The sequence below is a fragment of the Carassius auratus genome, chromosome 36 (genome assembly GCF_003368295.1).
Source record: "Carassius auratus strain Wakin chromosome 36, ASM336829v1, whole genome shotgun sequence".
Lineage (NCBI taxonomy): Eukaryota > Metazoa > Chordata > Actinopteri > Cypriniformes > Cyprinidae > Carassius > Carassius auratus.
Genome location: NC_039278.1, coordinates 14581564 through 14605649, shown reverse-complemented (window position 1 = coordinate 14605649; position 24086 = coordinate 14581564). Strand labels below are relative to the sequence as shown.

Sequence of the window (24086 nt, the reverse complement as noted above, 5' to 3'; positions counted from 1 at the left end):
GAAAAATTTTACTCCATTTCTGAGTAAACTGAGACCTTAAGTCCAAATCAATTCTACAAGGTTACACTATTGCTTCCTGTTCTGTCCACTTTTGCTTGCTCCTGGGTTTTACTGAAAAAACTCAAAACAAAAGGATGACTTTGACAGAAGGACTGAGTAAACTGAGCCCTGCCATTTCAGCAGGGAAACTGTGGTGAGCAGACACCTAGTAAAACCAGAAAGTTTTGTCAACAGCCTCAGTGAACACCCAACATGGGCACAACCCTGTCAGATGCTGTCAAAGCTATCCAGGCTCTTTCGCTTCAGCCCTGAGCTCTCCTACATTACCCATTCCTGAGATGCTGCCGGGAGGTCCTGTGTTCTCATTTCCCTTTCCTTGTTAGGAGTAAGGATGGAGTCTCTTTGGCGCTTATGCATTCCAGTGCTAGAGGCACTATAACAAGAGCCAGGAGCCGATGTGCCCTAATGCCTCACATGCCACGAACACTTCTGGATTTATTCCAAGCGACGGCATGCAGGAAACCTACAATACTATTTCACACGGATATTTCAACACAGAGTTCATTTGCACGGTCTAAAATCCATAAGACAAACATGGATAAATAAAAGTGCTTAACTTGCAAATGTTCTTAAAAAGAATAATATAATAACTAATTATATATTTTTATAGAAAACAATAGTTAAACATGATTAGACAGATACTTCGGCATCTGGCTGATTTATTTGCTACTTCACTGTATTCTACATATCTTTCCAGCAAATATAAAACTTCATTGCTAGAAAATAAAAATAGCTTATTCTCATGTGGCAAGCAGAACGGTGACTAGATATATCATATCTAGCTGTCTAAATTTAAATAAAAATATAGTTTTTATTATAAATAAAATATTTCAATTATATATATGCTGCAAACTATACGTGAGGATGTGAATGTGGGAAAGAGGGGAAAAGGAACAGACCCAATGAGAGATTGGCAAAGGACAATAAACAAACAAAGGGCAGGTCTCACACCCTCACAGGGAGTGTGGGCACGAGTTGAAAGGTTGGCTCCCAGGGGGTGCACTGAGGGGCTTTCTGAAAGGAATACAGCAACTGACCTTTACCATTTGGGTTAATATAATTTCCAGGTGTTTACCAAACGAACGTGGCCCTCCAACAGTGAGCAAACAGGCAAGGAACGGCCCGTGAGAAAGGGCTGTGGTTTAGCATTGGGTCAGTGTTCTGGCTTGAAGACAATAACCCACATTTCCTTCGTTTACAGTATGATACAGCCCAGACATGACTACTTCCTAAGTATTCTGCAAAGCGATATGACCTTTACTTGGCAAGATTTATGCAGGAATGCAGGCTTGTGTGCCAGAACTTGTCAAGATCTTGTCATTTTCACTGCCAGAACTTTAACAAGGAAAACCCATCATTTTATGCTAAAAGCTCACAGCTTGACTGTTTCTACTCCTCCTAATTTAGGCGGAAAAAAGGCCCTCGATAAGTCAAAGTGTGAGAAAACACTGTTTTTTCCCACTCGCTTTCATGACTTCAGACTCAGCTTTTGGCTTAGGCTGACCTGCATAACGTGTATCAGCTGTTAAAATGAGTCAGACGGCCCGTCAGCATCTGCTACACTAGAAACAACTGCTTGTGTTAGAGTTTATGGGAGACGATCACACTAATCTGTTAATCACACTAACTGCGAACACAGAATTTCTTGTATTCACTATCGCTCTTATCAATAACATCTGTAATCACCCTTGTTTAGACAAATTTCCCCTCATTCTCAGCTGCGACAGAAGTGGAAGAGACAGGCGAGCATTATCATCGAGATATTTTGCCTCACAGCCAGTTGATTCAAACATGAGCGATGCCCACCTCCTCCTCCAAACCCCATTTTTCCTCAATCACTCTAGGCCTGAAACATACTCTATGCAAGCAAGTGAACACAAGTGATTTTAGCTAAATGTGTCAGCAATTCATAACGCAAACCAGTACGATTTCTCAACAAAGCCAGAGGGGGCGTTTTACCGTAAACGGTTTTCTTAAAGCAACAGTTTGAAGAAAAACTTGCTTAGCAAGATAAAGTTAATTTAACTGTCAGCATATTTCAAGCTAGCTATCTGAGTAATAACATAGGTGGCAGGTATAAACTGACAAATATATGTCACAATAGGGAAGAAAAAAACAATTTCTGCTGACTTTAAGTAGGGGTTGACTAAAGTGCGTTAGTGGCAGCAAATGGAACCACTACTGGTGATGAAAATACATAAGACTACTCACTATGTAATTACAGTAAATTAGACACAAATTAGTGTATTAGTACATTAAAATTACAGAAATTATATTAACACAAATTTATACCAAATTTACTCTAATTCCATTTTTCTCTTTGTAAACATCAATAAATAAACACCATCCAAACCCTGCTGGTATTTTCAGAATCTGGAAAGGCAAAGCTTAAAAAAAAGGCAAGCTAAATTCCAAAATTCCAAGCTAAAACTTATGTTAATTAGCCATGTGGATATGATTATCAATCCCAACAAACAAACAAAAAAATAGGGAAATATCAGCCTGTGCCATTATGTACAACAAGCCAGCCACTTGCAATGCACAGCCCAAGCATTTTCACACTTGCGTAGTAAGTATGCTTTTGGCACACACATTCACGGTTTTACAAGGAACCCAACTATTCTGGCTAATGAGCTGTGTTAAGGATAAGTTATCCTAATTTTAACCCATTTAACGTCTTCCATATGACACATCAACCGCAAACGAGACCAATCTTCTGCGTAATGGAACCTTAAACAAGGCCATGAGGTAAATTAACCTCCAACCCTTCAGTCCTTTAAATACCAGAAATCTTGGCCTAGGCCCAAGAGGGCTTACTTCAACAATGCTCATCAGCTAGCAGCTAAAAAAAAAAGTAGAGTTAAGAGTTTATGTAAGCCTTTTGTAAGGACACAGATCCTTCTTTTCACACTCATCAATGAGGGTTTAGGACTGGCATAAAGGGCGATTCGGCCTAGTGCCTCGTTTAATTAAAATCTGAATAAAGCAAAAGCTCGCTCAGTTCGTGTACAGCTGCGGGGCGAAAGACAAACATGCTGAAAGTCTGACAGGAGTTTCGATTTCTGCGGTTCACCTGCTGACAACACTAAAAGGGTAAAAGCACATTCACGGGACACGACCAGACACAAATAAACATGTAGGGACTGGTTGTTTCACACATGCACGGCAAGTTTCGACAGCAATCGATGACACAACTCTAAATCTCGGCTTCTTTAAGGTAAGGGGAAACATGCAGAGGGTCTTTCACAGAACTGACTACAGAGTGGAAACACACTGCCTCCTTGTTTCTGCCATTCAAGTCGTTCCACTATGGCTTGGACAGCAGCAGGCATCTTTGTGGAAGCAGGACTGCTTTGTCCCACCCAAGCTGAACTAATTTCTTCTCGCGCTCAAGCGGCAACCTTCACTCACCGGGAGTTTCTGACGACATGCTGCACTTGAAAGAGCGGCTGAAAGGGCCTGTATGAGAGAAATCGAAGCAGCAGGTAGCTTTGGGTGTTGGAGAATTCTGTCTGTCTGAATTGAGGCCGGTCATTCCAGACAGCATGTGGTCCTCACCGCGGAGCTCGAGTCGAGAGTGGGAGAGCTTTTTGAGTTTAACAAGCACCATCTGGCATTCTGAGCTCCTCACAGCAGCCGAACACACACACACAGACACACACACACACACACCCAACACCCTGCTGCACCATCCCCGCCAAATACCTTAACCAGCATACACACACTCACTGCTGAATAAAAGACCTGGGCTCCTCGGGCTTATTAAAAATATGACCTTTAACCAGCATCCCTTAGAATTGTGCTTCTCAACTGGTTTTACAGAGCCAGATTTTACACCGAACATCAAATGATTTTTACAGTAATTAGCAAAACTACCTTGTTGGCTAACTTCTATTAAATAAAATATTTATTTGCACCCTTCAGACTAAAACATTTAAAAAAGATGAATTATTGTTTTAGTCTGAGTGCAATCAAACTTTTAAGGCGCATATAAATGTACTTCGTAACATTATAAATAATGTTTCTATTTACTTGCAGTTTATTTCCCAATCATTTGCTTATTTGCACTGGCACAAAAAAATTCAAGCCAAAATACAGAAGATTTAATTGGATGAAAGAGCTCTGACATAAACAACAAAGGACATGTCAACTGTTTTATATTTACATTTTAATTAGCATATGTATTGCAGCCATCATAACAGTTAGCTTTTTTTTTTTTTTTTTCATCAGTGTTTTTCCCCCACAACATCATAAGAACAAACATGAAACCTACTTCTGGATCATGAATGCAACCAGAATTTTTGACCTAGAACTTAAGAAAATACACAACTGAATTTCAAGACATGGTTTCTCTTAAATATATAAATTTAAGTTCCTTTAATTATTAAGCAGTGAAGATGTTTTGTTGAATTATTTTGAAAAAATAATAACATGATTATGCCAAACTATTACTATATAAATTTGTATATATATATATATATATATATATATATATATATATATATATATATATATATATATATATATATATATATATATATATACACACACACACACACACAGACACAAACACACACAGATATATATATATATATATATATATATATATATATATATATATATATATATATATATATATATCGTTTTTTTTTTCCAGTTGTATCCGAATAAATTATCATAAAACATAATTATAATGGACTAGTTGGTTGATGGATGATTCGTTGGCCATTGCGAACCATTCCTAACATAAGCACTCTACTGCCCACTACATACACCATCACTCAACGCTTTCAGTAACTAAACACACAATCAAAATGCAGAGAAATAAAGAAAAACAGTGTAAACACCCCTTTCACTGCTGAAGGGCATCTATCCAACACAGTTAAATGTAATTATACTGCAACCATTCTCAACATTACAGAGCTCTCCATCTAACCTCAGAAAAGCCTGCTGAGAGTGATCCAGCACGTTACAAATGTCAAACACAAACAAGAGCAACTCGCCAAACAAATCCGCATTCTTCTCCACAGCAGTCACGGATACAAATTAAGCACACATTGGCAGTCATGTCAGGACCGATCAGCTCAGTCAGTAGGTTTGGATCAATTGTCCTCCGCCACATCCTTACTGCAGAAAAACAGCTGTAAATCCATCCATTTCGGCAGAAACGTCCTCAAGGCCTTGGCTTAACAAACCGACATTAAACACCCTGCCAACACCTGGAAACCACACCCAAAGATGTACCTGGCAATGTATTATTTCTCACAAACAGCGTTAGATTTACCTCAGCCAATCAATACATTCTCAGTGTAGGCCGCAAACTTCACTGATATGGAAGATTGATGCTGGTTACTGATTAAGGCAATGTGTGTGTTGAAAACACGGTTAAGATAAAGAGAGAAGTGAAAAGATAAAAGTACTCATATATAGACAGAAAGAACAATTAAAAGAAAGCCAAACCTCATTTCCTCAACCCCCAACATTTCTCCAGACCCCTTTGCCCTCCAAACAAAAGTCCCTAACGAGCAGTGCCGCTGACTCAGATTAGCATTTCTATTAAAAAAAAAAAAAGCGGTACCATGGAATTGGTTATCGGACTGTCAGATAAACCCCTTTCCCCCACTTCTTTGAACTCAACCTACCCCCCCAAACCTATTCAGTCCACCTGCATTGATGCAAAAACCCTCAAAGAGGCACAGAGTCCACAGCTGAGGGGTTTCTACATGCTTTTTATTCTACAATTCGGTTTTGGGGGTTATTGAGGGGTGAAAGAAAGAGAAGTTTTAAGAGTAACAGAGAGTACAGAGGTGGAATAATCCCATGTACGAGCCATATGCTGTGGCGCTGTGAACTCAAGACTACCTGTGGTGGCAGAGGGCGAGTGGAGGACAACAACAGTGAGACAAGCCCTGACAGAAATACTCACACACTCCATTTTAAAAGTCATATGCCATTTTTCGATTTAAAAATAATTGAAACAATCGAATCGTGCCCTTGGCCACCTCTTCCAGCCGGGCCAGGGCTGGCTAAACGAACCAGGCCCCAATCGTGGCACTGAGCGCTCACACTAGTCAAACGAACCGGGTGCGGCTCAAAACACCTAGTGCGAGTACACCCTAAAAGTAACCTTAGTAAGTTAAGTATAAACATTGTTTGTAATAAAACGCTACTGTTTGTTTGAGAATCCCGCCCAGCACATCAACAGTGGCTCAACCAATGGTGCAAGTATGGGGGCGGGGATATCAGTAGTAACCAATAGTAAATGTAATGAGGTTTGTTCTTGTGCGTCAATCAAGTATGGTTGAGCTTCTGTTTATGTTCGCTGATCAATGAAAATATGCTAATAAAAGCCTAAACTAAATCTGTTCATATAAAGTTATCAGGTTTCTTTCTGAAAAGTTGGAGTAAACCACTGAATTCACATGGATTCGTTTTTTTACAACCTCTTTATAAACTTTTTGAAGCGTCAAAGTGGTAGGTGCCTAGACTGTCAACAGTGGGACAGAAATGTCTCAGATTTTATTACAGATATCTTTATTTGTGTTCATGTTCAACATGAGGGTGAGTCATTTATAATAGAATTTTGGGTAAACTATCTCTTTAATAAACGTAAAAACTGCATGATATTAAAACATATCACATTCTCATATCTTACGACAGCTTTGGTTACAGCTTTGGATCTGTTGTCCAGAAGCCAAACTTCTTAGTAATAATATTTACTATACTGCATCTGTTTTCCTCTGTTTACAGGAAATGTGCTATACAAAGTTTGATTGATGGACCTATTAACACACACTGCAGTATCAGCTCTTTACATACACTCCAAAACACAGTTAAACATTGAACAGCTCAAACTTCCTGTCAGTATAGGCTGTGCGTCACTAAAAATGCATCTAAGCAGACAGTGACAATGGGAATGAACCTTTGGTGCAGTTGGACTGAACCCCCAAGCACACAGTGCCGGACAGTAATGCAGTGTGATCGAACCACTGCAACAAAAACCCAGGATACCTCGCCTCACTCTGCCTACAGCTGCCCCAAGTCTCCAGGGGAATATTTACACTTCACTCTGTCAGGCTAACCCAATCTGTTTATACAAGTCCAAATGTAAGGAAAGGACACACAGTCCAAACTTCCTTCTCCCTCTCGTTCTCTCTCTACCATGTCAACTGAATCAGTGGCACATCTGAAGTTACCTCTGTGCATTGTGGTGAACTCTAGGTCTTCAGGGCCTTACCGCTTGTAAGGGTCTTTCTCTCTCTTCCAGGCTGCACTGTTCTGTTGAGGCTCTTTCTTTCTCTCGAACTCACTCGTCTTCATTCTCCCTGCACCTTGGCTAATGTGCTCATGGATCACTGCAGCCGGCTTTGTACATGCTCCACTGCAAAGTTTCCAACAGACAAGCCCAGAGCAAGTTAGACTAAGCGAACTGGAGCTACTGGATAAGTGAGTGCATTTCAAAATTTACATTTAATTCCAATGCTATTATTTGATTGGACACTTTTAATTTTGCAAGGACGCAAATTAAAATCCACAAAAATACAAGAGAAACTCAAATCAAATTAATAAGTATTTTTGTCTAATTTCCCAGTTAAAATATATAAAATGTACTTATATGAATTTATAGATGATAATTATAATTAATTATTATTATTATTATTACTTAAAGACTTTTTCTTCAAGACTTTTTTACTTAAAGATTTTTTCAACTTGTTTTAATAATAAACAAGTTAAAAACAATTGGGGAAATAAAACTAATACATATTTCTGGCTAGTCTTAGAATAGTTGGTTGTTGTGGTTTTCACTTATTTTGGAACTACTTTTGGTGGTGGTTGAAAAATGAAAATGAGTAGCAATATTGGGTATAAAATTATATGTAACAATAAATTCTTGTTTTTAATGCTGCAGTCAAGCTATTTTACTGGATATTATGTCATCATACTTCCCTTCATCTTGTTCCAAGCCCATTTCTGAATGACTAAGGCCTACTTACTAAACGAGTCACATGGACTACTTTAATGATCCAGATCTGTCAAAACTTGAAAAAATATTGAAAAAAACTGTGCATGATATTCTTCATAAATTTACCATTTGTGTTCCAAGGAAGTCATGCAGGTTTAGAATGACAAAGAGGTGAGTAACTGATGACAGAACTTCAGTTCTTTTGGGTGAACTAATCTTTTAAATCACAGATAATCACTAACCTCAGTATGGTTAGTGAGTTGGTTATGCAATAGGGAGTTGAAAAGACAGCCCCCCCACCCCCTATAAAGGTAAAGGTCACTCAGTATGAGTCAAGGCTTGGAAGTAGCAGTGTGTTTAGTGTGAAAACTCCTCTCACAGCTGCTGTGTGATACTGTGGCCAAACGCCAGCGAGATGCCAAACACAGCAGCTTCCCAAACATGTTATTAGCCGTTTTCTGAAATGTGCACTTGCACAGTTTGTTGTTTTTAGTTAGGGGTTTGGGGTCTGTTTTATCCCGTTACCTAGCAACCTCTGATCTCATGCCTCTTTGATTGACAGCACATTTCCCTCTCGGCTGGGTTACTATGGTGGAGAAAGCGGGTTTGCCATCAAACCAAATAGAAAAGATAAAAGCCAAAGATGGCTAAAGATGGAAGAGAGTGTGTGTATAGATCTTAAATTCAACATGAAAGGCATTCAAAATCTCTAAAATTATTTCAGAGCAAAACAGGATATTAAATGAGGAAAATAAATACATTTATCAAGAAGGAATAATGGTAACACTTTGCAATAAGGTTCTACAGTATATGTAAATATTAAATAATCCAATTAATGCACAGTGCTTTTGTAGCATTTATTAAACTTGGTTCATTTTAATCTGAATTCCCTTCACCATCTGCATTTTATTTTCGGCAAATCAGTTTTAGCGAATGCAAACAACGTGATTATTAATCATGAACCCAATACGCAGAAAGACAGGAAAGCATGCAATCAACCTTATTTCATTTTTGTAAATTATTGTTGTCAAATAGAAAAAAAAAAATTAATAGTTTTTAAAAAATTATGAGGCCGTTTGACCAACATGTCAAACAACCGATCAAAGTTCGTTTGTCACGTTTTCCATATCAAAAATCGAACAAAACCAGAATGAACTATTACAATCAATCATGGAAAATATTTTCCCTGTGGAAAAACTTGCGCAGATCAGATGTGCAAAATGAGACCAGGAACTCAAATCCAATCCAAATTCAAGTTTATTTTAAAGGTTAACTTGAAATGAAAGTTTTGCTTAACCACACACACTTCTCACTGATCCTCAATCACAATCAATGGATGGACCTTTTACTTGTCCCACACTTGACAAGAGTATCTACACAAACACACAGACTCTCTCTATATCGCTCTGAGGTATGTTTGTGTGCATTTTCATTTATTGTAAGGTATTAAATGTGTTGATAGGAGCCCAAAGGCCTTCTGGATCTGCAGCAGACAGGATAAAACCCATGCACCCTGAGGAGAAACACAGCTGAGGTGCTTGTATGTTTATGTCTGTTTATATAGTGTGAACTGCATACATCCGTGTTTAAAACGAAAACCCCGTCTGCAAAGGTGATTCTCTTTTTCTCTCTTGTACACAGATAATGAGTAATTCGTGAATAGCTGCTTTTATTAAAAGGAAAAGTTTATAGCTGCCTGTGGCCTCATAAAGCCCCAGTGATGAAGCGCAGGAGGGAGAGGCTGTGAATTATTCTCATTCCTTCTCTCTCTCGCTCGCTCTAATGGGCCTTTGCGTCTTTATCTTTGCCGTCAAGTTTATTAGAAAGCACTGTTTAAATTTAGTTTGGAATTGTACCATTCTGTATCAGGTAACACAGTTAAAGTCTTTGTAGGGTAAGAAATCTCCCTTCCTCCACACAGAATACAAATAAACAGAGACTACGTTTATATTAAAGGTGACATTTCTGCGCCACTAGTAGCAGAAGTCTGAAAAAATAATAACCATTTCCACAAAAGGTTTCATGTGCAATACCTATCACACTTCTTATACTTTTAATTAACATATAACTAAAATACCTTTTAGTATTCACATTCGTTTACATAACTGTATCTTTACATAGATTATTTTTCAATTTACAGTTAAAAGAAATTAAAAGAAAGAAAAAAATAAGGATGAACAAAATTAATACATACTTTTATAATATCAATAATCAAGCAATGTGTATGTTGACTTGATGCATTAAATACAATACATTATGTAATCTTCTATCTAGTTTATTAATTTTATAAAGATGAGTAGTGTCATCTTGTTTTTTTTTTTGTTCCATTTGTAGTAAGAGTGCTATATTTAGCATGTTTAGCCCAGTGTTAATTTATTATTATTTATATACTACTAACTACAGTATTTATTCCTATTTTTTTATTAACTTTTATTTTTGTCTCTATGCACTAAACTGGTGCAAGAGAGAATTTTATGATCATCATCATCAAAAAAGAAAAACCTATCTATCACCCATTAACATGCTGTTGACCACCTCAGGCAATAATTTCAACATCTCCCTCAGTGTTTATAAACACACGAACCATGCGTTTACAGTAAGCACGCATTTATTGTCTGAGGTAATCGTCGGCACTCCACAAATACGGCAAACAGACGTCAGGTCGCAATAAACCCGGAATATTCCTTCAGCATTCCTCCCTCCCCCCTCATTGAGGAGGAGAGAGATGGGCAACAGCTGCTCCTGAGGTAGAGGTGTGAATTCTTTGCCCCGGCACTCTAGGTCACATCAACAGATCTGAAACACTTGTGTCACTTGTATTAACGTAAGCCCATCCATCGTTTACGGCTCTATCGTCTGCCCCTGTCTACACCGCCCAGCTATAGGCCAGAAACCTTCTGCTCATTGGTTCCCTTCCTGTTGTTCCTCCTAAATAAAGACATAAAAACCTGTCTGTTTTGGTTCCTTGCTGAGTCTATGTGCAGCTGTTGGGTGCTGCTTGCTCACTCTGCTGTGGAACGAGCACTCCAAGAGACACGGAGGGGGATGGAAACAGCTGTTTCTCATTCGCAATCAAATGTCAGTCAGACTCGAACACATTCCCTCTTTATTCTGCTGCACCACTGGCGAAGAAGTTACGTGTTTGGAAAAATAAAAAGAAAGAATAAAGGAGTCACTTTATGTAAAAAAACTTGAATTTGTGCACTACCAAATGGAAATTCAAAAATAACTGGATTTTTAATAGAAATTACATGCAAGAAACTCAAAGGGACAGTTCTGGTAATATTTATTAACCCTCATGTCGATCTAAACCTAGTCTTTCTTTCATGTAACAAAAAGTGAATAAAAACTAAACAAAAGTGACTGACGACTGGGGCTGTCAAGCTTATGTATGACAAAAAAGCACCATTAAAGTATCATACAAATAGTCCATATAATCATCATTCATTGAAAATCTTCCCTTCCTCACAAAAATATATGATTTTGCTTCGGAACACTTACAAATCACATGGACCGGTTTTATGGTAATTTTGGAGACCAAGAACACACACAAAAAAAGTTTTGAGGAACGTTGGGTTCCAAACAATATCAAATTTCCTTTATGTTCCACAGAAGAAAGAAAGTCATACAGGTTTGAAATAACATGAAGGTGAGTAAATGATGAAAGATTTTATTTTTGTGCAAACTATCGCTTTAAAATGACAAAAAGGGAGCTAAAATGAGAGCGAAAGATGAAGACAGAACAGATGAAGAGAGGAAGAAAAAGACAAACACACACAGGAACGGTCCTCTGGTCGTTGTGAAGTATTCCCATGGCTCTTTTCTTCACATTACAAACCACACTGGCTCTCTGAAATAAAACTGTCCTCACTTGGTTGCCCAGCTGTGCTTGCCTGTCCCTTTCTCTTTCCTTCTCTCCCTCCATCCATTCCTCACTCATGGTTCTCCTTGGCATTCAGGGAATAAACACAGCATGAATAAGATCCGTTCTTCCACATGGGAACAAAACCTCCAGGCCCAGTGAGCGACATCTCTGAAGACGGCTGACCTCTGACTTCTGAAATCCACTGAGAATAAGATCCGTTAATGATCTCATGAGCCTCCGTGCAGATGAAAGGCAAAACAGGGAAGAAGAGGAGGAGGAGGAGGAGGAGAGGCAGAAACTGAATCTTATCGAGTGCCTGCATTTTACCAGCCAATTTGTTCAGGACTTTGTTGCATGTAAACAACAAAAACATCCAAGATGGGATTTTTCTGAATCCAATTTTGAACCATTTCAAACATACTAAAACATCTGATCCATCTCTAAACATACATGGGGTCAGTTATTATTTTGAGTTTTTAGGAAAGAAATGAATACTTTTATTCAGCAAGTCGCATTAAATTGTTCAAAAGTGAGAGTAAAGACATGTTAAGAGAAATCTGATCTTTTGAACATTATACTCTTCAAAGAATCCTTAAAAAAAATTATACTAATAAATTTTTCCATAAAAAATATGAGCACCAAATATGCATATCAGAATGATTTCTTAAGTAACATGACATTGCAGACTGAAGTAATGGCTGCTGAAAATTCAGCTGCAATTATAGAAATAACTTACATTTTAAAATATATTAAAATAAAAAAATGTATATATTTTAAATACCTTTTGTTTGATTGGTTAGAGTCGGGAGAGTAATTGTATACAGGCACAGTACAGGGTTTCAGACCTTTGTGTTCCCTCCAAAAATCTGTTTGGAAAGGACACAGAATGCATTCTTGGATAGATGGAGCACAACTGATGAAATTGAACAGGACAGATCACAGGGGTCTTGAGACATGGTTTTAAAAGCTGAACAATTTTTTACTTCCCACAGAATCTTAAAAATGCAACACACATGGTTAGAGGCACTGAAAAAGCAGATGTACATGTATTTTGGATGTAATTTAAAATATGACTGATATCTGGTATTTCCATGTTAAACTATATCTAAAACCTCATTTTGAATCTGAACAAGATATGATTCAAGACATCACAGAAGACAAGGACTGGAATCATCACTTGCTGCTCAGGTAAGGTTAATGAGGGCACACAAATTCCTATGAGTGAATCATGCAGGAAATATGAGTGATGAATACATATATATATAAAATATAGTCGCACAGGAGGTGTTATTTAGTTAGAAGCTGCATGGGAAGCAAAAGCTCCAAAAGTGAGGTGCAACTTTGCTCCTCAACTGAACTGCATTATAAAAATGTGAATTAAATAAAAATAAAAGATAGAGAATATATAAAGTTTTGAATGATAAATTACAATATTAGTAAAATACAAAATAAAATAGAATATAAAAAAATAAAAAATAACAGAATTAATCATTACAAGAAAAGACATAACATTTTCTAACCGACTTGAAGCACACTTAAATTGCCCCAGCTGGGAATGACTGATAAAGTAATGCCTGGTGTTTGAATGGGATGTATGAAGTCAGGCTGGGGTGAATGCTAAGTGTGTGTGTGTGTGTGTGTGTGCATCTATAGGCTCCAGTGAGCTGAAGCAGCACTCTGCTAGCTGAGTCAGAAAAAGGCATTAGACTCAAGAAACACATTCACACCAAAACACACAACACATCAGTGCCCTGAAGTGAAACGTCTAACCGTAACAATAACCTCTTCCTCCTTCCAAGTACAAGAAACAATACACGTTCTCTCACACATCAAAGCTCATTCAATACATAAAACAGGCCGAACTGGCTGAACTGCAGCGCCTGATTGGCTGCAAGCTCAGTGGCTCATTAGACCCTAAAAGCTGCACATTCATGCATATTCTAGCTGTCGAACTCTTCTCCTCTCAATCTCCATCTCACAACATGATCTATTACAAAAAAACAATTAAACGAACCAAGCAGGTCACGTGGACAGGCAAATACACTGCCGTCTGTACAAATGACACGTCTGGCTCGTAAAAATCCCATCATTCCCGTGACTAAAGATTTTATAGAAATAATTGTGTTATTGAAACATAGGCTAGTCAACTGAACTGATGGAAGACAATAAAAGAGTGAAGATTGTCGAACATGCAAAAGGTCGAAGACAACAGCTGCCCTTTCATGCCGATGTGAGATTGGTAGTGCGGTGTGACATACACAAAGAAGAAGGTGAACCAAGATCAGCATTAAAATCACAACAACTACAGAGGGTCCATGTTTTAAAATCAGAGCGATATACTACCCTGGATTCTCGTTTTCATTAGCAGAGAAAAGTTCTCAAATTCCATGAACTTAATCCCACAGTTACAGGAGAACATCTAGATCTGCATTTATTACTTCCTAGAATGAAAAAATAAAACCTAACAACAGGAAATCTCTCAAAAATGTAGGTAGATTTCTTTTACAGCTTGTGAAAATTTTATCTTTTGTTTGTGAGTAGACAAAGCATGGCAGATCAACACTTCCTGAACATCTGTCATCACTTCACCATTTTGAAATGTTCAGCCAGAACGATCCGCATAACTGAAACTACTAATCTAGTGCGTTAGATGACATTTAGGTGTCCGAAAATGGATCAAGCGAGGTCTTTGATCACCCACAACCCTTTCCGACAAACACAGAGTTGTTATCTTTATTTTAATGTGAGGAGAGCTGACGGAAGAGTCTGGAGGCTGCACCTGCGTCTCAAGGCAACACGTGTTTTCTCCTCATCTTTTTTAATTGCCGACAGCCATTTCCTGCCACCATAATCACACCCATAATTTCCTGCACAAATGTCTCTAATTTTCTAGGTCATAGGAGCTTCCAGAAAATCATGAAGCCTAACATCTTATTTCAGTTGTAAAGGCGGAGAATGATGGGTGAGATTAAAAGTAAAAAGAGAAAAGAGAAAACCTGTGGAAAAGAAAGGATCCATAGTGTTACTAGAAATTCCCATAGGATTCCTACTGTGGCATCACATTTGCTACAGTGGGAAGAAGGAATGCTGGGAGAGACACTAATCTGCTCTTCTTATCTGGAGGACAACAGGTCAACCATCTCACCCCCACCAAAAAACCTATGGAAACAACACATTGTCTGGGGTCTGGCCTATGGATCTGGGGGTATTACCCAACAGCAAGCACAGGTCATCAGATTGTGAACCATTAACCTCTTTTGAGTTAATCCCTTTGTTTCTCCATGTTTATCTCTAAATGGTGCTACATATAGATTTTTCACAATTGGATGAATAATATGGCATTGCCCGATTTTACATGGGTCAGTGGTGCGCATAATGAAGCATGCACAATAAAGTAATAAGTCACGAGGCATGCAAGATACAATGAGCCTAAAACACCCTTAACATTAGCAATCCAGTGTAAACCAAAGTTTCAAATGGATTATTGCTTTCACAAACTGGTGGTAACAGCTCTTTGTTGCTAAATGTTTAAAATACAGCGACTCATACATAGATCATCCAATCAAAGTGTAAGGATCAATTTGAAAATACTAATAAAATTATAAATTGGTTTTAAATATAATATTAAGAGGTCTCTTCTATGACCTTCACTGGTTAAACCCTTGAGGCACCCAAACAAACTAGGAGGGCTTAAAGGTGACCTTGCTGAAATTCAGCACAATGACTGAAGCATACGCAACAGTATTCATTCCAAACCAATGTGGACACATCCATTGATGAGACGAGATCAATAAGACTGAAAAATAGGAAACCCTGGGGAAAGAGGCACATTGACCTCCAGAATAAACCTGTCCATCTGTCCCTGCTGAAGTGGCCAGTAGAAGGTCACAGGACGTCACCTTCACCACTATCTTCACCAAACCGGGGGCAAGAAAAGTTTTCTACAATTGTTATTTTAAAGGTAAAATTTGTGATTGTGAACAGTGGCACCGAAAAATAACTGAAAAACAATATATTTCCAAAAAGCTTTTTACCAGTATTTGCACCCTAAAATCATGCCACTGCTTTTCAGGCCACTTATTTAATCAACCAAAGATAAGAAAAAGAAAGAAAGAAAAGACAACGAACAGCAAAAATTAAGTTACCGCTCCACATTATACTGGGATAGAAAGTATTGACACATCTTAAAAAGAATGGACTTAGCCTTTAGTCCGAAAAAAGAAAAGTCTTTAAAAAAAACATTTATAAGTGAATAGACTGGGGCATGTTGAATTATTACCTTCTTAGACAAAATGGTTATGATTTATTAAAGGGCTGTGAGGGTTTGCTGTGTGTGCAGAATAGCAGCAGCTATACCACTGCCGCAACAAACAACAGCTGTTTCAGCCACAAATAGCCTTGCTGATTATGACCAACATATGTAAACTACATCTAGAAGTGCCATACTAAATCTCCACAGTACATATTTAGTACTCAGATGAGAGATATACTGTAGCAAGGACAGACTGTGATCATAGCGTAAGACTGCCTGAAACAGTCCTGTCCACAACAATGCAGCCAAAGACAGAGTCCTGAAATATGTGTTTATATAAAGTTCAATTTAAAGATTTCTAACATTAAGAGTCCTGATTATTACATGCATTTAATCGTCCTTGTACACGCATGACTGATAAACAACCCCACTGTCATGGGAATTATACATCCAGGCCTGGCAAGGAGAAAATAATAAGTAGGGCAAAAATAATAAGCTTTCCACTCGACTTGCATTGTGGAGGGGGCGCTGTCTAGCATACAATGCATTTAATCATTGCGCAAATACGCTAGAAGAAGCTAATGCCTAATGAGCCACAACAATGATGCAAAGTGAAGGAGACCGATGTGCCATCCTCCACCTTGCAAGCGGTCTACTGTGCATCTTTACTGTCCGTCAAAAAGACAATGATGAATTTGAGCAGAATCTGAATTAGGGCAAAAGAGCAGAGCAGTCAAGACAAGATAATGAAATGGTGAATCATGAATCATGAAGGGTAAACATTGCAAAACAGACTTCACAGGTACTGAGCAGCCTTTATCGCTTTCTTTGCTTTGGGACACGCCTCCATGACAACCGACACAGGTACAACACAGCCACTGTTCTCTGAACACTTGGCGGGAGCTGTTAACCTTATGCAAGGCCTTATTGTGCACATAATTCATTTTTTTTCAGCTCCCCGTCAATCATTTGATTAGTCATACCATGTTTCTCCAGGTAGAATCGAAGAAATCTGAGAACCAATTACAGACTTGTTAAGAGGTGACATTCCTCAAATTTTCACCCTGAAGGCTTCTGCAGCAATTCCCCCTACTTTATGAAATTAAAAAAAAAATCTAATTGTGAAAGAGCTTGGCTCAGTCTGCTGATGTTAATGAAAGGCTCAAGGTTTGATGTTTCCACCCACCCAACGGACAGAGAGATGGGGATGCTTATGTCTTCGAAACACTTCATGTAGATTCGCCTGTCCCCATTTGAAGTCCCTCTTTGTGGTGGAAACCTCCAAAGAGTCCACTTAGCAAGTGCGAGAGTCATATTAGTCCCACTGAGAACAGAGATCTGGTTCAAAGAGAGAGAGAGAGAGAGACAGAGAGAGAGAAGCCAGAGGGAGAAGGCCCTGTGTGCGTCAGCCAACGTCCTAAAATCTCCTCCTCTCACAATGAGCATAGATGCTTGAATGAGATTCGGTTCAGCCAAAGTGGAACTGTGGAAATCTATCTACTGCTATTTCAATCTTGGTCCCCAACTCGAAACAAAATCCCCACATGGAAACAAATGTCGCAGAACCCAATGCAGTCGCTGCACTCCAGTGCTCTTGTTTTTCGTAGCGTTTGTCATTTTAAATATTGAGCAGCTTGTCACTTGAGGTTACGCTCACGGAACAGGTGGAAAGGAAAAGGGAAGATCCCAAAGGATGGCGGGAATGTATAAGCCAGAGTGAAAGGGTTTGAAATGAAACCATTGTTAATCAGGAAAAGGCATTTGGTGGGGTTGAGACCCAACTGGATGGATGGAAGTGAGTGTTAGAGTGTCAGGTGTAGAGGCAGATGGCTCCATGCATCTGATAGGGATTGCCAGCAGCCTGGCTCTCTTTCCCATGGGCCTTTGCATTAGTCAGAAAAGAGGGAATGGTCCAAGATGGCGGGGTTATTATGAGGCAGGGGCTGTAGGCTATTAAATATTATATACAATTTTGATACATTATAAAAACACACTTATCTTGGATAAATATCTTGTTGTTCTGTGTTCCAATGAAGGCAAGTCATACAACAAAATGTTGTTGAGGAAACTTTTTGATGAGTTATTCCTTTAAAATGGAGAGTATTGGATTAGGTAGAACATTGAAGAGCAATCCTGTATGTGGATTAGGGCTGCACGATTAATTCAAATGGAATTGAAATCATGATTAGACAGAAGCTGCGATTGTCCTGCGTATCTCATGCGTAACACTCATTTTACATACAGAACACAGAGAAAATGACATGAATAGGACAGTGAACAAATGCATAAAGCGCAGCATAATTTAAAATCACGAGTTTAAAGTTTAACGTCTTCAATTCACACGGACTGACCATCACACAAAGAGCACGTGATCATGCTGGATAAAAATGCACACTTCACAAGTTAGCAAGGTTTGTGAAATTAAATGTTCATAGGTCATTCAAAGATTTGTTTAAATTATATAAATTCGTATTTGCTTAAGGCTGATGGCAAATGAGAAAGTATTACAATGTTTGCCTTTCTATTACTAATAGACCTAATATAAAAGCAATCCTTATAATACTTTCTGTATACATGAATTCCTTTGTTTAACCATTCTATCTGATTATTAGACAGACTTCTATCCATGTTAGGCAGAAATGTTAAAGATGTCAATGAACAAGAGAGAGAGAGTGTCAGGCACTGCGCGTCAGCCTGCCTTCAGTGCTGTCAAAATAATAGTCCTGCCTCGAACACATTGGTCAAGCAGAAAAACTTATCGCCCAATGCTGATATTTGAAAAATGGCAAATATCAGCCAGTATAACAGCCTTGGCAATATATTGGTCGACCACTACTGCTGATTACAGAAATTGCTTCACTAACAAAATTCACATGACAATCACATTTGATTAATCATGCAGCTCTAATGCGGATGTGAAAATAAAAGAGAAGTCATTTGGTAATATAATAACAGAACCATTAGATCCATTAAAGTTTCCAGTACAAGCCTTGGTCTTCTGTCAAATTTCCAGCACTCATATACCAGGCAGTTTCCTCCTTCTGTGATGATCTTTAACAGTTCTGCTAAAGTCGTATGACTGCAATACAACACCTAAAGCCTGACCTTTAAGTTCTGAGATAACACATCCATGCTTCATAGCAAACCCTGGCATGAAACAACATACAGAGTATCAACACAAACTAATGCTCATACACTTGTTTTTTCTAGTCTACCAGCCACACAATGTCTTGGATTCATAAATGCAGGGTGCTAAGGCCAGGTAATTCTGCCAGGAATGTCAGGAAAGTCACTCAGGCAGAAGTGAGGAGGGTGGTCAGAGTTGGCATCAGCTCTATAGGGTTGTCTACCGCAGTAAGGATGAAATGTTTTACTCTATATCAACCTGTAAACCGAATCCCCAAACCTCCAGGCTGCGGAAGTGTCAAAAGAAGATACTCCATTGTGTCGACACCTTCAAAAAGAGCCACAACAGAGAAAGGGTGAAGGAAGAAAATAGCTGGGAACTCAATGGCCAACTAAAAGGAAACCTTTTCTTGCAATGTAAGTGTCCGCTGGGACACCAAATAACAAGTAAATATTTTAGAATGAGTAGAGAAAGCTTAACAGAAAATGTAGGAAAACACTAACAAATGAGTGTCCAATATGGCAGCCTTGTTAAAAAGCACATTTGTAAAGTTTAAGAACTGACATAAGCAGTTGGCTGCTGAACATTCAACTGAGTACTTTAAAGCAATTGTTCATCTTAACAGGAAATTTGCAAGTCATGCAGGGTACTGGAAGAGTGGGAGTCGTTGTCCTGTTTAAGATGTCAGTGTATGATCGAGCACTCGATATAAAGGGAGTATCCGAGGTCACTCTCGGCCAAACTGAAGTTGATGGAGTGGTGCAGTGATCCTTTCCTGTACCCATGCAGGGAAGCTGAGAAAGGTCTGGCTATTGATTCCTCGGGCAACAGATGGCCATAGCTAATCCCTGTCTGTGTCCATGCATTCTCCTGATGCTATCCATCAGTGAAAAAAGAAAAAATATATATAAAATTAAAAAAATATAACAATGTATCCTTTGTCATCTTCTTCTCAGACTCTACTTCAAAAGAACAAATTTTGCTACCAGCAGTCATTTCAAAAGCTTTTCTTGATCTCCAGATGATTATTCAACCATTCTGTTCTTCTGAGAAAATAATCTCACAATAAATCAATGAACAAAGAGGGTCTTGCATGGACATGAGTGACTATTTTAGGAGTTTACAGACGGGCAAACAGCTTTGGAACTAGAACATCCGATCCGAGTCTCGAGATAATTAAATACTTCCTTTTCGAGAGAAGCAAAAGACAAACTCTTTTAGAAAGAGGTCACGCTTAGAGCAGGGACTGTTTAGTCTTCGAATTAAGCCATTTGGATCTTGTTCCCCAAGGTGTTCTCAACTCCTGACCTTGATTTGGTAAACTTGAACCACATCCAAACTTATTTCCTTTCCATTATCTGTGAATTATGAAAACTATGCACATAATCTGCCCCACTTTGCAGAATCTGGGCGCTCAAATATGCTCTGATTGTTTACCATCCCTAGGGAACCAGAGATGCACAGAGGAAACAACCGAGTCCTCCTCCCAAGGAGCCAGACACAAACATTCACAACCACCCACACCGGACTAACACAGTCGCCTATGAACAATGAAAAGGGGGAGGCGTCTTCTGATTTGCTCACTAGGGTCAACCGGGTCTTGCAATAATTAGATAAGTCAATCAACGGTCAGTCTAGGGCAAACTTAGACTCAGCTGCATCTAATATAATTTGCTGAATTGCATTGCACTAACCACTTGAAAAACATCTGCTGATCTTTTCCTAAGATCTCAAGGTAGGTATAAAGCCAGAGGGACGAGACCAGAGAGTCGCAAAGAAAAGATCCAAGACTTAATTACCCTGACCGCACTATGTCGGGACAACTGAAAAGTCCCACAGGGTCCACGTGAAGAGTCCCTCAGTGCTGACAGGTGCCTGCCAGGACACCGAGAGAGGGGAAATTAATCTGCTAACACAAACTAATCGCCCTCAGGCCTGTTTTCTGTCAGTGGTAGCGACACAAAGGCCATTGATTTGAAACCTCATATCTGAGCGAAAGGAAAGTGATTTTGACGGGTTCCCTGCTGTCAGACATTTGGGGTGTTTGACTTCTAATCCACCCTGAGGGGGTTTCAATTGACCACAAAAAGCAGCATGTCTATTCATTCAGAGGTTTAAAGCAGTATATTCCCATTTAAGTGAGAATATGAACATTTCACAGAAACAGCACAACATTTTTAAAGCTGAAAACAACAGGACACAGATGTGTTTCTTGGTTGGCCCCCAAGTGTTTCTGACTGAATTTAGCTAGACTGAACATAATTACATTGGAGTTTTGATAATTAAATTAACAATAAAATATACAGCAAACTCATTAGATAAGCATTCAGAGCCATCTGCACCTCATCTGACATGCAACAAGACATTTGGGCAGATATCTGTTGTCTCCATTTGATGAAGACATTTCATTTACATGCCACTCAGTTTCTAACAGATGAGAACAAAGTATTTGCTTGAATTTGAATAATGGATGTGCCTAAAACAAAGACAGCGGAGCTACAAAGGGTTTCAGCCTGAAAAGCACACAAACCCCTCCAATTTGGGCATCAAAACCTCCAAACCCAGGAGATGAAATAAGACCGCAGATTTACTGGGTAGACTGCCAAGATGTTCGAAGCAACATTTGGCTACCAAGGTTACTGATGAAAAACTAATTTTCTTTAAGCATTTTTTTTTAAACAAATTATGTGAGACCATGCCATTTCGGACCATTGCAGGGTTTTCAACACCAGTGAGTAATGAGTACTTTCAGTTGATCTCTCTTAGGATGAAGACCAGCATTTTCGATATAAGATTGAAGATAATCATTTGTACTAAAATGACTGATTTCCTTTTGGCAATCACAAAACTCCCTTGTTTCAAACTGAAAATGTATAGGATCTGTTGTAGACTGAAGGCTTTCAAGGAATAGTTATCACAAAAATGAACAACTATACAGTCATTCAAACCTGTATGACTGACTTTCTTCTGTGGAGATAGGAGATAAAAAATTTTTTTTCATCTAATGCCAATAAATAACAACACTTCAAAGATGGCACAAAATCAGCATAAATTTAACAAAAATAGTCCCTGTGACTTGTGTGTTATTTTTCAACTTGCCTGAAGGCCTACTATACCTTTGTGTGAGGGGGAAAAAATTAAGTTATAATTCAATGAAGATTGTGATATCTGCCCTAGCACTTCTTGGCAAGTTCATTGGAGAATCAGCCATACACAATTTGTGAAAAAGTGAGTCTGAATTAAAAAAAAAAAAATGAAATTAAAGGCTTTTTTTGTCTGCAGTATAAATACACACACACACACACACACACACACACATATATATATATATATATATATTTTTTTTTTTTTTTTTTTTCTCGTAATAGCTTATCAGCCTTAAGGGATAGCAAAGTGATCACTTGTTCTACACTTCGAACCATAGAATGCATCCAAACCCACATACTCATTAATAAATTAGCCTACTTCATTTGAAAACTTAATAATATAATAATGCATTATTATTAACATAATCCAAATGTAGGCTACCTAGGCTACACTTCTCATGTTGTTATTGTCATGTGACAGTTGACGATGGTAATTCACAGGGTAGGTCATTCAGGTATTGTTCACAGGGTTTCATGAAACTGCGCATTGTGTCATGCTCCTGATTTCTGCTTATAATACAGCAGGGGAGTAGGCAAATTCGGACACGGTGAATGATTTGTTCATGAATCAGACTGATCCGAATCTGGAGTTCAATTCACTGACTGAACAATTCGGTAGCAGCGTTTAATAAAGCGGATGACGGGTGGATAACGACTAAAATTTGGCCTGTTCCTCACATAAAGATATAGCGTGGCATCACAAGACTTGGAATATATAGGCCTATAACGACTCGTGTCGATTACTTTTGTGTGTTACGGAAGAATGTAAGTCACCATGAGGGTCTGAAATGAAATGAAATGAAGGGGAGTAAATGAAGACCTTGTTAATTTTGAGTGAACTATCGATCTATCAAGTTTTAAAGTGCAAAGAAAACGACAAAGCGAATAAATATTCAACATTTCACACAAATCACATAATGTAGCTACAACTCCTAGAGTGCAATCACATGTATTAAGGTAATGTTATTGTAGGATGCTTTTTAACTCCCCTATTCCCAAACACTGGATTGAATAACACTAACGTTACTAAACTCCCTTAGCAGCGGCACATATTTTAAAACCAAATAAACTTTACCTAAAACAAAGCAGTTTCCCCTGCTTTGCTAAAAGCATCTTTTGTTAAAACAAAAAACACGCGCTGTGGACCCGGATGGATCTGTGTGGACAAACCCCACTAAACTCCGCGGAGTTTGAGAAAAAGTTTATTTCAGAACAAGTTCAATTATACAACAGATAAATTCAGTTGTTTGTCATCTTACCTCGCCAAGCACGAAACGACAATCCAATTGAATGTAAAAATGATACAAAGCAACGATTCCCTGTGTCAATACACGCGTTATTTCCCAAAGAGACGCGCCTTCCACAATAGAAGCGCCACAACTCGACACAGGACGCAGCGAGCGGCTGACTGACAGCCCCACCGGCACAAACCCCGCCTGTGCTGCTCGCTGATTCGCCGTGGGGCAGACAGAGCCACGCCTCCTGTGATAGAGGCGTATCATTTGCTATCTGGCCTGTCAATCTCGCCCTGTGACTTTAAAGGGGCTGTTTGGGACAATGTTGTGAGACTCATTTATGTCTGACAAGGAGAAAATCGCATTTACTGTGCAAAAGATGCAGTTACTACCGTTTTTATGGATGAATACGTTCAAAAAAGTCCACTTCTTAAATTA

General features: G+C 38.7%; 1 protein-coding gene across 1 annotated transcript in view; it reads right to left on the bottom strand.

The window, feature by feature from the left end:
• LOC113055381 (signal-induced proliferation-associated 1-like protein 2) overlaps nucleotides 1-23818 on the bottom strand; it is a 64967-nt gene extending 41149 nt beyond the window's left edge. The window contains 1 exon segment of the mRNA XM_026221655.1: nucleotides 23673-23818. The gene's annotated coding sequence lies outside the window, so the exon portion shown is untranslated.
• Nucleotides 23819-24086: the final 268 nt, after the last annotated feature.